We start from the raw sequence: 14,371 nt of genomic DNA on the forward strand, positions 1-14,371 counted from the left end.
TCCACCTTGTCCCCCCCACCCCAGTCCCTCTTCAGGGACCCTTCTCACAAGCAGTTGTTAGTCCAGGAGATGCAAGCCCTCATCCGGGTAGGAGCTGTGGAGGCGGTTCCTCAGGACTTAAGAGGGAAGAGGTTTTATTCACATTATTTCCTAATCCCAAAGTGGTCTCCGACCCATTTTATGCCTGCACTGCTCAACAGCTATCTCAAAAAGCTGAGGTTCCACAGGGTCTCCTTAGTCTCCATCATTCCCTCCCTGGATTCCAGAGGCTGGAGGAATGCCTCCCTCAATTTGAGAGATGTCTATTTCCATATCCCAATTTTCCGAGGCCACAGAACGTTTCTCAGGTTTGTTGTGAATCAGACCCTGTTTTCCCATTTGGCCTGTCAGCATGGGTCTTTATGAAATGCATGGCAGTATTGGCGGCCTTCCTGAGAAGGTGAGGAGTATAAGTTCACCCATACCTTGATGACTGACTGATCGAAGGCTAGCACCAAAGCATCCGAGACTAGGGATATTGAGTGCTGGTGCCTGATGAAGAGAACGCCTGAGCCCACCAGTCGAGGGTCCCTCCTCCAGTCAAGGACCGGAGTGGGCACTGTTAGCACTGTGTCCGAATGATGGTGATTTGGCAAGTACACAGAGGCCATATAATATTGAAGGGATGTGAGGTGCAGTCTCACATGCTGCGCTATGTATGCGCCATCATCTGAAAGAGGTCTTCTGGGAAGAAGGCCCTGGCCTATAAAACTCTATCCCCTCTACTGGGATGAAGGTTGACTTCTGATTGTTTATCAGCAAGCCCGGTGCTTGAAAGGTTGCCTGAATGAGGAGGATACTGGCCTTCACCTTGAAAATATCCATTGAAAAGCATTGTGGAAGAGAACTATAATGAGGTGTATCCTTGGGCTGGGATTTGGCAGCTGTAACACAACCTCAGCATAGGTTTCGTGGAATTAGTTATGTTTCATCCTGTTTGTATCAGCCTTTTTTTCCTCCACTGACACTCAAGTTTCTGGCCTTCTGTCTTCATCCAGCACAGAGTGTTCAAAAGCCAAGATCTGTGGGGGCAGTGGGGAGAGAGGGCCACTTGTTGGTGTAATGGGATGTATAAACCCCCCATGGGCAGTGACAAGGTTAAAGGGAGCTGGAGAGCCCAATTAGCCCATTCTATGGCACCTGGAGGGAAACAAGTAATTGAGGATTAGATCCTGCTGGGGAGAACGAGACTGGGCAGTTCCTATAACAAGACTGCAGGACGAGTACAGAAAGACGGAGAGAGGAGATCTGTAGTAGGGAGCTTATACCCTGGGATTGAGCATGAAGGGAGAGGGTAGCAAGGCTCAAGAGATTCCAGGCCGCTGCTCAAGAGGCTAGGAGCCACCCTGAGAAAGCAACTCAGTGACAAACTGGGGAAAGTTGCACACAGAGACAACTCCAGGGAGAGAGGGCTGGAGAGTGCTGCTCCATGACAGATGCCTGCAAACATGCAAAGGCAAGGAGTAGTGAGGGATCATAAGGAACAGACCCTAGCTGCTTTTCACAAAGGCCCTGGGTAGGAACCCAGAGAAGAGGGTGGGCCTGGGTTCCCTACTATCACCCCTCTCTCGCCCCGGCAGGAGGGAGATGTATGCCTTAGGAGTAAAGGGGCAAGGACTACTAAGCCCAGCCAGGGCCAAAGGCCTGGTACATGGTCACTAAGACTTTGGGTTTTCGTTTGGCCTCTTTGTTACCCCACAAGGGGTGAGGCTGTCAGTGTCCTGGTCGGAGGCCTGTATCACAAGAAGGAATGGTCTATGAGGGGCACACATAGCTGCTGACGGGGCGTCAGAGACACTTGAACTTGCCTTACCTGAGGCACCTCTCTTGGATTCCATGTTTGCAGAGATGATTAATGCAGTGCTGCCTGCCATCTTTGTTCATGTCTGGGGTGTACCAAGTATCCCAGGGAGGTGAGGGGGCTAGCACAGGGCTTGCAACGTCATCCATCCAAGTCTCAATGATGCAGCCTATATCAAGTGCTTCATCATTGCTAAGGTCGCTCATTATTTGGTGGCAGAGCTTGTTTTGATCAGCATCAACTTTAGTTCATGTTCCTTTGTGCTGTCTGCTTCTGGCCCATGCCTCGGTAGTGCTCCTGTGCAGTGTACAGACATTAGGCATCTGGAATCTGGCTTCTTATGTCTGCTTTTCTGTTTCCATGGACAGTTCCTCCCTGTGGCAGATGACGCAGTGGATTGTGCCCTGGGAAGGTCTGAGTGGAGGAGTCTGGGTCGCCAGATGCCATGGGAAGGTGGGTATCTTTTGGAACTGTAACCTGGCTGAGCCCAGGGAATGGGTGCAGCTGGAGCAGGGTGTTCCTGGAGTAGTGGTGGGTGGCCTGGTAGCATGGAACAGCAGTGAAAATAGTAGTAAGAGGAAGAGCAAATGGCATCACACCCATTTCCTCAAAATACACTGGCTGTGTTATGGCGCCCCTGGGGCTCTTACCTGCCTTGGGCGAGAGGAAGGGAGATAGCTGAGTCCCAGCTGTCAAGTGGGCTCCTGAGCAGCCTGTAGGGGCCAAGGCTGGGGCTCCAGGCTCCTCCCCCATAAGACAGCAGCATTCTGTGGCAGCCTCCTTCCAGGTGATGGTTTCTGGGTTGGGGAAAGAGTCACAGCATCGTTTTCACCTTTTTAGAAAATTTCTCTCATTTCCATTTCCAAACTTTCAAAAGTGAATGGCGGTCCCTGCTCAGCAATGTCTGGTGGTTTGGCAGCCAGCTGCAGCTGGTCCCTATTGATAATGAATATTCAATAGTTTGCCAATAATCAATAACCAATTAATTGTTAGTTAAAGCTTGCATCAATTATTGGTTGTGATTATATGCTTAGTGAGAGGGGTACTTTAGAGTCCGGATTAATTTAATAAAAAACCTCAGCTACATTAGCTTTGATTAGATTCATTGATTTAACACATGGCACATACACAGAGGAATACGGTTAAAACAGCTGCAGAAGACCTTTCTCTGTAGCCTACTGAGAGCCAGCGTCCAGTCTGCAAATTATAGATAGATTATAGGGACAATTATACCCCTATCATTTATTTTTTTATCATTCCAGTCCTTATGTAGGTTGTTTTCTAAATTCCCATTCCCTTATAAGTTATAACTTTCTAGCTGCCTGAACACCTTACAGTTAGTGTGACGAAGTGGGAATTTTTTGTAATTTTTTTATGACCGCTATGTGTGCCTCCATTTCCCCTATACTGTGTGCTGCTACCGGGTGTGGGGGGAAGGATTATGTTTGCTCTCAGGGCTGGCTAAGAGATATAGGTGGCTGTATGGGTGTATGTCACTTAGCTGCCTGAACAGACAGGATAGGTCATTAAGCTGAAGCTGACACACATCAGTGGAAAGACCACGCACCAGAACACTGACATGCTCAGCCAAAGACCCAGAGGAAGGAGGATTTCCCTGCCCCTCAGCAGGGAAGGTGAGCAGAGGCCTCAGCTCCAGAACAAAGGACGGTGAGCTGGGGAAATAAAGAGCTGGCTTCTGAACTGACTTAAGGAAGCAAGTCGGAGAGAACCTGAAAATGGAGTTCACCACAGTTTGGCTGGTGAATTGCTCTGGGCTGACCAGAATGGACTATGCTTTAACCTTTATTTTTTCTATACTAACCTAAGGGGCTTCCACTGGCTACGTTCCGGTTGACTAATAAACCCCTACTGTTTTCAAATCACTGCTTGAGTGTCACTGCAAATACTGGGTGAGCTGCAATCGTTCCTAAAGCGCGTACCAGTCTGTAACTGGAGTCTCTCAGTTGGACTCACTGAGCAGAACACACATCATGAAGCAGGAGTGCTGACACCCCAGAGGGTCAGTTTCAGTGCCAGTGAGGCTGGGTGGCCTACCCTGAAGTAAGAGTGAGACCCCCTTGGGGGCCTGCCATATCGAAGGGACTCCTCTAAGAGACTGTTCTGAAGCTGGGAGCATAGCATCGATCTCGTGGATCTGAGACAATTAGTCTTTCTTTGAGGGGTAACGTTATTCATTGTACCTCTTGGACACATTTTGCAGTTATTAAAATACCTGTAGCAACAATTTCAAAACAAGTTAAAATTTAGCTGCTTGATAGACTCCCACTCCTTAAAATTAGCTTAACTGCAAGGCGTTATGGGAGTCTTGCTCCCAGGCAAACTTTCTTGGTCTATCTTAAGTTGGCTGGAGCAGGTCTCCACTGCTGCTGTCCAACTCCATGATTTCCACAACTTGAGCGTTGCTAGGAATTGGGCTTGAGCTCATCTCTGTTAGCAGCACAAAATGAAACTGTGACACCCAAAGGGAACTAAACTGGACGTGCAATAGCAAGTCTGTACTGCTCCAGCACAGCACCTTTCATGTGAGCATCTCAAAACAGGTCCCAACCTCCAGCTTCACCACACCGCTGAGAGCCAGGTAGAAAGTCACAGGAAAGCGCTAAATCAGTTGTTTCATTTGTATGAATAAGAACATAGCTGGGAGATTTAGCTACATCCCTCAATAGTCACAAATCTGCAACCGGAGACAGTAGGGGGAGAAAAGCACATTCCCCATTCAAAGCCTAAAGCCTGCATTCAGCAAATGCAGCGAGGAGCTAAGAGCTCTGATATGAAAGTCATCCTCTCCAGCCTGCTGGTGGAAATGCAGCATTTTTGAATGGCAGTGCCATTCAGGGGAAAGTGATTACAGTTTTGACTGCAGAACGGAAAGTTGAAAGCCGCCTGTTTACTATTCTGGCTTCAGCAAACGTGACTTTGAACTAGAGCAGACGGGAGTTACAACTGACTTGTCAGAGCCTGTTTTACACGCTGGGCCAGGGCTTGACTTTGCTTCCATTTAAGGAACTCAAGTCGGCTCCCCGATTAGATAGCTTTGGCAGATCTACAATATGCTGTTCTCCATTTTGTGGCTTTGACTATCCTGTTGTGCCTTGAAATCTAGTTCCAGATCCTACAGCAGGGAAGGTATTGGTACCCTGGACACGTCAGAAGAGCCTTGATTAAACACATCAGCAATGGGTCATTACTTGTAGGTGAATCTAAGCATGAGTTATATTTAAAAATCAGCAGCAAAACCAGCAAAGCTAGAGGACATTGCTTCTGTTTCCATGGGAATGAGGAAAATAAACCTGGCAGGGGCGTGCCCTTCTGTGCTGCACATTTCCTACAGCAACCTCTCTCCATGCTGAGATTTCTCTCTGACTATTCTCTACCACTGTACACCAATTTTTAGCTCCTCACTACTCCTATGGTGGAGGTGCCGGGGAACAATTCATTTTACATTGTGGTTCCTTCTATCAATAATCATTTCAGCGATACAGCACTGCTCCGTCATGCATTATTCTTGTCTATTAGTTATATTGCAACTAGCAAACAGCGATCCCGGTCAGGATCAGTGCCCGTTGTGCTGGATGTTGAACAGACAAGGCCCTGATCCTGCAAAGATTTAAACACATGCTTAACTTTATGCGCTGTGAGGTTCCATCAGCCTCCCTTTGCAGGATTGGGCTCACAGAAGTAGATACAGGCCCTGCACCAAAAACCTGACTATCTAAGATCTACAGGCAGTGAGAGAGTGAGATAATAAAGTAGGTACAGTTCTAAAATACAATTTGTTTTAAAATGTTGTAGTTAATAAATTATAATCACCCAAATATCAGCTTTCCTCAACACCCCCTCAGCCCAGCCACTAAACGCTGGCTCCTTTCTTGTAGGCGTCAAAGCAGGAGTGGGTATTGAGAAGGGATTGAAGGAGGACAGGGTCATGGCCACTCTTAACTCTGTAAGGAGTAGCATGGGAGGAAGCAAAAAGCCATCTGAGAGAGGCAGAGCAGAGGGAACCAAAGGACATGGGATAAAAACGAGTGTGGATATAAAGGTTGGAAAGATGGGTGGTCCAGTGGTTAGCCTTAGGATGTGGGAGACTGGGATGTGCCATAGACTCCCTGTATGACTATGGCCAAGTCATTTCATTGCTATATGCCTCTATTTCCCATCTGTAAAATGGGGATAATGCCTACCTCACAAGGCTGTTGTGTGGTTAAGTACATAAGAGTATGAAGTGCTCAGATACTAAGGTGATAGGAGTGAGATAAGTATGATAGATAACGAGGCAGAGTCATGAAGGATCTGTATCGGTTAAGCTCTCTAAGTTCTTCATGAACATTTAGTTAAGCACCCTCAAACTCAGTGAAATAGGCATTTGTCACCCCAGTTTACGTATGGGGAAACTGAGTCACACTGACGGGACTTACCAAAGTCACATGAGTAAATGGCTGAGTAAAGTAGAGAGCCTAGTAGTCCTGACTCCTTGTTCTAACCACTAGACCACATTGCCACCTTTCACAATTTTCTTTTCTTTTTTATACCAAATCTTATAAATGGTTTCAGAAACATCAGAACTTCTCCTAGAACACAACAATGAGCTTGCCTGCCACACTGTTATAAACAATATGGCATTTGCCTTTTTTCCCCTCTGACACAAAGTGGAGGACAATTTGTTGCCTGATGCTGTAGGACAATTTTTTTTCCCCCTTGATGTTGCAACTTGCCACTCCTACAGTAAGATGCCACAGGCTGTTATGACATAAGATGTGATAACATTGCATCAGACCTGGAGTAAATCTACAGAGCTCTGTATTTGAACGTCCTGGGCATGGACCAGCCACACAGACACGTGGAATGTCACAATCATTGACAACACTCTGAGGTTGGTGCTGAAGGGATGGAAAGTTACTTCCCAATATGCAGAGCTGTTCTCCACTTATTGGATTGGAGGCCTCCTGAGGTATTTTTTGTCCCTGGAGAGAGAGATTCCTGAAATACTTCCTGTTTCTGAAGGGAAGTGGGGAACCGGAGCTCTCTTGAGGCTTGTATTTTTATTTTAATCATGAGAGAAGGAAACTAAAGCAGGGCGGGCGGGGACTCCAAATCATCTGTGACAAAAATACTTAATGACTGGCCCAGTGCAGACTGTGTGAGACAGGCTAGGGTGAAGGATTTTGCATGTCTGACAACAGAATTAGAAATGTTAGAGCATCACAGCAATTTCTTATGTAGTGTTTCTCTGGGGCTGAGGTTGTAGAGTGGAAAATAAGTGACCCCCATCACTCCACACCAAGTTCTGGGAGTATATCACCACCAGCGAGGGTGGGCTGGAGGAATGAGTGCAGGCTTAGAACTCAGCAGGCACTTAGCTCTAATCCTGGCTTGGGCCTGACTTGTTATATGGCTTTGGACAAGTCACTTTGTATTGGTCTCTGCTTCCCTATCTGTAGAATAGGGGTAGTGATACTTGCTTTGTGAGGATTAATTTAGTTAATGTCCATATGGCACAGCTAAATGCTGTTATTACTAAACTCAGCCAGAGTTTAAGGAAAGACTATTCTTTCCAGGATCTGCTGGAGTTTGAGGATTAGAGTGACTATCTTCTCCATGCTCTGCAAATTTACATAAGAAGAGCCAGACTGGGTCATACCAACAGTCAATCTAGCCCAGTATCTTGTCTTCCGACAGTGGCCAATGCCAAATGCTTCAGAAGGAATGAACAGACCAGAGCAATTATTGAATGGTCCAGCCCCAGCTTCTGGCAGTCAGAGGTTTAGCGACACCCAGAGTGTGGGGTTACATCCCTGACCGTTTTGTCTATCTAATGGATAGACATATCCTCTGTAAACTTAGCTAATTCTTTTTATCATTATTTTATTTTTAACTCAGTTATACTTTTGGCCTTCACAACATCCCCTGGAAATGAATTACACAGGTTGACTGTGTGTTTTGTGAAGAATTACTTCCTTATATTTGTTTTAAACATGCTTCCTATTAATTTAGACTCATAGACTTTAAGATCAGAAGGGACCATCATGATGATCTAGTCTGCTCACCTGCAGATTGCAGGCCACAGAACTTCATCTACCGACTCCTGTAATAGACACACAACCTCTGGCTGAGTTACTGAAGTCCTCAAATCATGATTTAAAAACTTCAAGTTACAAAGAATCCACCATTTACAATAGTTTAAACCTGCAAGTGACCTGTGCTCCACACTACAGAGAAAGGTGAAAAACCCCAGTGTCTCAGCCAATCTGACCCAGGGCAAAATTCCTTCCTGACCTCAAATGTGGCAATCAGTTAGGCCCTGACCATGTGGGCAAGACCCACCAGCTACATACCTGGGAAAGAATTTGCTATAATAACGCAGAGCCCTCCCATCTCTGGCCATTGGATATATTGTTGCAGATCAGCTACATGCCATTATATGCAGTCTTGTCTTACCCACCCCTCCATAAACTTATCAAGCTCAGTCTTGAAGCCAGTTAGGTTTTTTGCTCTCATCACTCCCCTTGGAAGACTGTTCCAGAACTTCACTCCTCTGAAGGTTATAAACCATCATCTAATTTCAAGCCTAAACTTGTTGATGGCCAGTTTATATCCATTTGTTCTTGTGTCTACATTGGCGCTAACTTAAATAACTCCTCCCTGGTATTTATCTCTGAGGTATTTATAGAAAGCAATCCTATCCCCCCTCACCCTTCTTTAGCTTAGGCTAAACAAGCCAAGCTCTTTGAGTCTCCTCTCATAAAGTAGGTTTTTCCATTCCTTGGATCATCCTAGTAACCCTTCTCTGCACCTGTTCCAGTTTGAATTCAGCTTTCTTAAATATGGGAGATCAGAACAGCACACAGTATTTCAGATGAGGTCTAACCAGTGCCTTGAATAATGGCACTAACACTTCCCTATCTCTACTGGAAATACCTCACCTGATGTATCGTTGGTCTGCATTAACCTTTTTCGTGGCTGTATCACATTGGCGGCTCATAGTCATCATGTGATTAACCAGTACAACCAGTTCTCTCTCTTCCACTGTCACTTCCAACTGATAAGTTTATAGCAAAAATGCTTTTTGTTAGTCCCTAAGCCCTGGTCTACACTGCGGGGGGAGTCGATGTAAGGTACACAACTTCAGCTACGAGAATAGAGTAGCTGAAGTTGACGTACTTAGATCGACTTACCGCAGCATCTTCACGCCGGTGAGTCGACTGCTGCCGCTCCCCCGTCAACTCTGCTTGCACCTCTCGCGGCGCTGGAGTTCCAGAGTTGATGGGAGAGTGCTTCGGGGATCGATTTATCACGTCTAGACTAAACCCGATAAATCAATCCCCGATATATCGATCGCTACCCGCCAACCCGGTGAGTAGTGTAGACCTACCCTTAGTGCATGACCTGCCACTTTGAACTATTAAATTTCATCCCATTTCTCTTACTCCAGTTTTCAAGGTGACCCCTAGTTCTTGTGTTATTGTGAAGGGGTAAGTAACACTTCCTTATTCACTTTCTCCACAACAGTCATGGTTTTATAGACCTCTCTCTATCTCCCCTCAGTCGTCTCTTTTCCAATCTGAACAGTCCCAGTCTCTTTTCTCTCTCCTCATGGGAGCTGTTCAATATCTTTAGGGTGACCAGATGTCCCGATTTTATAGGGACAGTCCTGATATTTGGGGCTTTTTCTTATATAGACGCCTATTACCTCCCACCCCCTGTCCTGATTTTTCACACTTGCTATCTGGTCATCCTAGATACCTCTAATCATTTTTGTTGCCCTTCTCTGTACTTTTTTCTGATTTTATATATAATATATATAAAATCGGGGGCAACCAGACCTGCACACGGTATTCAAGGTATGGATATACCATGGCTTTATATAGTGGCATTATATTTTCTGTGTTATTATCTATCCCTTCCCTAATGATTCCTAACTTTCTGTTCAATTTTTTGACCTTGAGTGCATACTGAGCAGATGTTTTCAGAGAACTATCCATGATGACGCCAAGGTCTCTTCCTTGAGTGCTAACAGCTAATTTAGACCCCATCATTTTGTATGTATTTTCAATCTGTCTGGCAGACTGACTCAACCTCGGACCCCTTTTTCTGCCTTGACAGGGAAGAAGGAATTCAGTCAAGTTTTGGTCATGTTTAAAGTACAATTTAATTAAATGTTTTACCTGAAGTGTGAATGCCCTAGTAGAAAAGGAATCTGGGGAAAACACATCATTTCACTGAAGTACCCTGGTGTGTCTGCCTGGCTTTATTACAGCATTTCACCTAAGGTTACCATTATTAAAGCAACCCATTTTGGAATATATACTAAAAGGCTGATTTGAAAGTGCTGTGACTCCAATAAAGACAACATCCCCTATTCCCTTGACAGAAATTGAAACTTTGCATTTAGCAGTGATGCTCTGAGTTAGTTTCCCAGACCTGAAGAGCTCTGTGTAAGCTCAAAAGCTTGTCTCTCTTACCAACAGAAGTTGGGCAAATAAAAGATATTACCTCACCCACCTTGTCTTTCTAAAGTCTGGTCAGCTAGGGACATCTGAGTTCAATTAAGGGCTGCCTATGACCTTTATGATCATCTAGTCTGAACAACCCCTCTTCTTGTGAGAGAGAGGGAGGAGAGATGAGCTACAGCAGGGTGAAAAGGCTGCTCCTAAGTAGAAGGCTGCTCTCCTCCCTGTAAAGGAAGCAACTGAGCTAAGGGACTGTTTGGTGAAGGACTGGCACGCAGAGGCCAACATAACAAGGCAACAGCCCAGAGAGGGAGCAGGAGAGGAAGTTGGAATTTGCGTTAGGAACTTGGTCCTTAGTGTTTGGCTGAAGAGTGCTCCATGGGCCTACTCTGAGGCCCACCTTGTAAATATTGAAAAATAAAACCCAAGTGAGGCATAAAAGCTCTGCGGAGTGGGACTGATTTACTCCAGGCACCCCACCCCCCTCCTGAGGGGGGGACCGTGAGCCCAGAGAGGTGAGGAAGGTGTCTTGCATAACCACATACCTCCATGGCAAGCTGGCTGCTGCCACCCATGACTACCTCTACAGATGGAGTAAAGGGTCTTTTATCTCAGCGGGGTAGAAAGACAAGAAAGAACATGTTATGAATTAGCACACTGAGAAGTCTATGCTAAGATCAAAGATTAGTGGTTTACTTATTACTGCCCCCTCCCCCAAGCTTAGCATTAACTCGTGCTAAATGACCCACATGGGGAAATCAGAAGCAACAATTAATAAAGGTTTAATGGTGGAGGTTTTGTGTTTGAAAGTGGCAGACTCTAACAGAGCTAGGAAACTATAAAGCCCTCCCTCCCCCTCCCCCCCCCCGCCCCCACTGGTAACCACTGGGAGCTGTGTGTGTGCGTGCACATTTTACCACATGGAATGAGCTGCTGTATCTTGCCTAGTAGAATTACATTCCTTTCTAGGCTATAATTATCTCCACACTAATCCAGTCTTGAGTACTTTTTCTAACGTATTCCATTGTTTGCATCTTCTTGACACCTGTCTTATAAAACCACTTAAAGATCATTTTCCTAGTCAGGGTTGGCTTTTAACTAAAGGGTGAATATAATTGTGCTGAAAAGGTTGGATTTTAAACAAGCCACATAATACACTGTGAGTCTGTACTGGAGGTTGTTTTTGGTGTAAGTTTCGCTCTAGTACTAGGTTGTCTAGTAACTAAACACAACCACAACAACAAAAAGTGAAATTGAAATGATCACGGTACAGCAGGAAAACACACACACAAGTATGCACTGAGAATAACAACTGAAAAAAGAGAGAACCAATAGCTTGAAATAAGTTTTTGTTCTTTTAATGTTGACTTATAAAAAAAATCTTTGATAAGTTTCTATATAAAATCCATTAAAACTTTTCCTGGGAAGGAATAGAAACCACCTCTTGTGTTACCTGTTTGTGGGGAAATAACATCCTGATGTCAATCAATCCAAGCCATTCCAGAGGGACATGACTACAGCACAACCAACTTATCTTCCAAACTCCTGTAGCACGGATGGCTTAAAAGGGCTCTAGAGTCTTTCCTCCCCATGTCACTGGTCCAAATTCAGCCCTGACTTGTAGTGACTGAGAGCTATTGCTGGCTGAAGGCTGTTCAGGGGCTTCTGTGAAATGAGTTGGTGAATGCAGTGCAGTTCCTAGAGGTAGGAGTCTATGTCACTAACCTGCACCAGAATGGCCTCCATAACTGGCACCCTGAGAGAGACTAAGACCCAGGACCCCAACTTACCTTCTTGGCCTCTAGAGGTTTGTGGTGATCATTGCAATGCTGATGTGACATACAGTTCGTCCAGATGAGTCATGGCAGATTGATGGGGCAAGGTGCAAAAACCGGTGCTACTGCTCCAAGCTGCTGTGCCTGCTCTGTGGCTAAACAAGGACTTCTGCCTCAACAAATGTAAATCCAGCACTAAACCTATTCAGGACCACAAGGCCTGGCTCAGTTGGGAGCTGTATGCGAGAAGGTGCAGAGAGCAGCACATGTTCTAGGAGGGCTGCTCCATTTGAGCGTTCTCTCTTCCATGCCCTTGAGTTGAGTAGCCTTTTCCCCTAGTAACCAGTATGTCCAGACAACAGTATCTTTCTGTCCCATCCCCCATCACACTATTCCTCTGGCATGTGTTAAGTATGTATGTTTTAAGGAGGCACCACAGAGATCCCCTCTCTAATTGTTAACGTCTCAAGGAGGCACAGAGAGGTTTGGACTGGATAGATCTTGGAGGTACTTGTAGTCTTCTGTAGGAATTGTTGTTTCTTTTTATAAAGCAGTGGCGTGATCCTCTTCTGCGGAGCGGAAGCAGTTTGAAAAGGCCATGTCTCATCCTGAGGGCAGGTGCAGAGAATAAAGATTTCTGATACAGGAAAGAACGCTTTGTTTTCGAATGGTTGATATGGTGGGTGGTTGATGAGAAATGCACTTGACCAAAGAGAAGGTCACAAGCAGAAGCCATTTATCCCTTACATTTTTTATTCTGAATAACATAAGTGGGTGGTGGTTGATTTAACACACACAAAGTACACAGCATTGCTTACAAACCAGAGGTGATGGAACCATGTATACAAGAAGAGAGGAGTGGCATACTGTACTCTGTTACACCTGGATGTAATTCTTCATAGGATCACGATGCTGGGACTGGGCAACAGTGGATGGATCACTTGATCATTGCCCTGTTCTGTTTGTTCCCTTTGACGCAGCTGGTACTGGCCACAGTAGGCTAGATGGACCATTGGTCTGACCAAGTATGGCCATTCTTGTGTTCTTATCATCCACTCCAGGCATTTGTACCTACAACTCATGGATGATATTGGGTGGTAGCTTTACCACAGCCAGCTGAAGACCACTTTTTAGCAGCCAGCTATCACCTTAGCTTTCCACCATATCTTGGGTATCATGTTCTTCTGTATGACATGGGACCTGAAGATAGACAGCCCGTATTGCTTTTCTTCCCAAATCAAATCAGTATCTTAGATGTCTGTATACTAATGTGAGAAGTATGGGGAATAAGCAAGAAGAATTTGAAATGCTAGTTAATAAGCACAACTACGGTATAGTTGGCATCACAGCCTGGGATAATACGCATGACTGGAATATTCGTATAGAAGGATACAGCACATTGGAAAGTTGGTGCCTGTAGCTCCAGCCCCAGAGTTGGTGCCTATCCAAGAAGCCGCATGTTAACTTCTGAAGAGCCATATGTGGCTCTGGAGCCACAGGTTGGCCACTCCTGATTTAGATAATGGCATAGAGAGTTTGCTTATAAAGTTTTCAGATGAGTCCAAGATGGGAGGGGTTGCAAGTGCTTTCGAGGATAGGATTAAAATTCAGAATGATCTGGACTGGAGAAATGGTCTGAAGTACATTGGATGAAATTCAATAAGGACAAATGCAAAGTACTCCACATAGGAAGGAACAATCAGTTGCACACGTACAAAATAGGAAATGACTGCCTAGGAAGGAGTACTGCGGAAAGGGATCTGGGAGTCATAGTAAATCACAAGCTAAATATGAGTCAACAGTGTAACCCTGTTGCAAAAAAAGCAAACAACATTCTGGGATGTAATAGCAGGAGTGTTGTAAGCAAGACATGAGAAGTAATTCTTCTGCTGTACTCTGCGCTGATACAGCCTCAGGTGAAATATTATGTTCAGTTCTGGACGCTATATTTCAAGAAAGATGTGGACAAATTGGAGAAAGTCCAGAGAAGAGCAACAAAAATGATTAAAAGTCTAGAAAGCATGACCTATGAGGGAAGATTATAAAAAGTGGGTTTGTTTAGTCTGGACAAGAGAAGACTGAAAGGGGACATAACAGTTCTCAAGTACATAGAAGGTTGTTACAAAGGAGGAGGGATGTAAATTGTTGTTGTTAACCTCTGAAGATAGGACAAGAAGCAATGGGCTTAAATTGCAGCAAGGGCGGTTTAGGTTAGACATGAGGAAAAACTTCCTGTCAGGGTGGTTAAGCACTGGAATAAATTGCTTTGGGGGTTGCATGACACCTCT

The 14,371-nt window shown here is 45.2% G+C and overlaps 1 long non-coding RNA gene across 1 annotated transcript; it reads right to left on the reverse strand.

The window, feature by feature from the left end:
• Positions 1-1,927: 1,927 nt before the first annotated feature.
• On the reverse strand, positions 1,928-13,567 carry LOC141990197 (uncharacterized). Its single transcript, XR_012640104.1, has 3 exons — positions 12,099-13,567; positions 2,491-2,637; positions 1,928-2,380 (listed from the first exon to the last, which is right to left on the reverse strand). It is a non-coding gene; the product is annotated as an uncharacterized LOC141990197 (long non-coding RNA).
• Positions 13,568-14,371: the final 804 nt, after the last annotated feature.

This window comes from Natator depressus, chromosome 6 (genome assembly GCF_965152275.1).
Source record: "Natator depressus isolate rNatDep1 chromosome 6, rNatDep2.hap1, whole genome shotgun sequence".
NCBI lineage: Eukaryota > Metazoa > Chordata > Testudines > Cheloniidae > Natator > Natator depressus.